Genomic DNA, 2,038 nt, shown 5'->3' with positions numbered 1-2,038 from the left:
CATTTCCACTGACTCACAATCCGAGGCTATGCGTTTAGACCCATCTCGTTCAAGGCGCTTTGTACTCTGAAACCATGGTAACATAGCGTGACAGTCCAGCACTTGGGTATTGTTGCCTAGATGATGACATGTTTGGTTAACAGTAATTTCCAGAAGAATATTTTCAATGAAATACAAAAATTACAATAGGACAGGAATCTGCACAGGAGAGGTTTAACCACTTTTGTACTTTGCACGTCATAATTCCAATACTTTTGTAAAATGTGTATGTTTTCACCTATAATGATCTGCTCAAAAAAGGTTAAAATAAGTGGTTAATATGTAGCCTAACTTAAAGCTCACACAGTAAGCTTGCTATAGGCGCAGCTTGACAGGTAGGTCATTCCATTGTCCTCAAACAGTGATATGTAGTCAAGAATGTTTCTCCATGAATGACTTAGATAAATAATAAAGCAGGCGTTGTCATGTTTTTGTTAGATTGTATAGTGATTCTATACTAACATTGCACAATGTAGTAGTTAGGTTTATAAGATACATTTTGTTAAAATGAATGATCAATAGCAAAGGAGTGTTTGTTCAGGGGTTTCAGATTTTCCTGAAGACCTAAAGGGCCGAAATGTTGCATTTTCTCTCTTTGGAGCTCTAGAAACGAGTGCGCGGATGTTTCTTCCTCTTCTGTGATGTCCTATAAACAGCTATAGTTTAATGTGTGTGTCGTCTACTCTGAACACACACATTAAATGTAGGGTTGTCCCGATCGGATCTGGTGATCGGAAATCCGCTCAGAACTTTTCAAAAGATCGGAATCGAGTAGAAAATATCGGATTGTCTAATGTAAATCTCAAAGAAAGATGTATAAGCAATGAGATTTTGTAAAAAAAAAACTGTTGCGTTTACGCTAGTTGTTTTCCTTCTGGTCCAAGTCAGAGATCATCAAACAAAGACTACGGTAATTACATTCAAATGCGCGAAAGACACCTATAATGAAAACAACTGTATTCTCTAATTAACCAATACATAATTATTTTGCTATGAGTCCATGCTTTCATAGAAATAAATAATAATAAGCCTTCAATGATTGAAAGGCTACACAAGAGTGCCCACTTGCTATGCACTTATTCTCAATCACCAATGTTCCACACATATGAGAGAATACGTAATTTCTATCTTTTTGCATCTGCCATGGAGTACTATGTTCACTGTATTGTGTAAGAAAAGCAGGAAATTATGACAATGACACAAGATTGTCTACGTATTTTTCCACCTGTTTTCAGTAAGCCGCCCTACAGTAAGTAAACTAAAGGTGTGTCCATTCCTTAGTCAAAGTATAACCATGTGTGAACAACAGTCAATGGGTCTTTTTTCCCCACTCAGTCAAATACCTTGGACACGTTTAAAAGAAAAATCACACCCGTGTGAACTGAGTGGTGCAATTCCCCCCCCCCACACACCCCCCTTCCCCTCTCTCTCTCTCTCTCTCTCTCTCTCTCTAATTAGCAGGCACAGCAATACCCCTCTCTCTGTTTCTGGTGCCCCCTACTGGTATAAATAAGTCACATACTCGTGCTCACTTATACAGGTACACACACAGGTACGTAAACAGGTACACGGACATTGCTGGTTGTAGGAGTGGTTGCACTCGTTGTAAGACGTATGGCGTTTTAATTTGCAGAAAACTGGTGCTCTTTGGAGAGGGGTTTCATATAGCAAAGCACAAGATTTCTTAAAAAGTTCTGTACCTTGAGTCAATGTCACTGTGGAAGGAGGTAAAAGGTGGCGAACTTAAAAGAGGGTCCAAGGCAGCTCTGTCCAGTTCAAGTAGAAAAATCCTTTATTTCATTAAAAGGGTTAAAACCACGACCAACGCGTTTCGGCCTACATGGGCCTTCATCAGGGTCAACGGAGGATGACTGTTTGACACGTCATTAAGTATAGTGCCAGTAATCAGCATCTCGTTAGATCACATGACTTTACATCATCATTTAGAATTATGAAAACTTTTATAGGAAGGGAGAGAAATTAATGAGGACGTCGATTT

This window comes from Protomyctophum parallelum (genome assembly GCF_964188405.1).
Source record: "Protomyctophum parallelum genome assembly, chromosome: 10".
NCBI classification, from domain to species: domain Eukaryota; kingdom Metazoa; phylum Chordata; class Actinopteri; order Myctophiformes; family Myctophidae; genus Protomyctophum; species Protomyctophum parallelum.
This window is presented reverse-complemented; position numbering follows the sequence as displayed.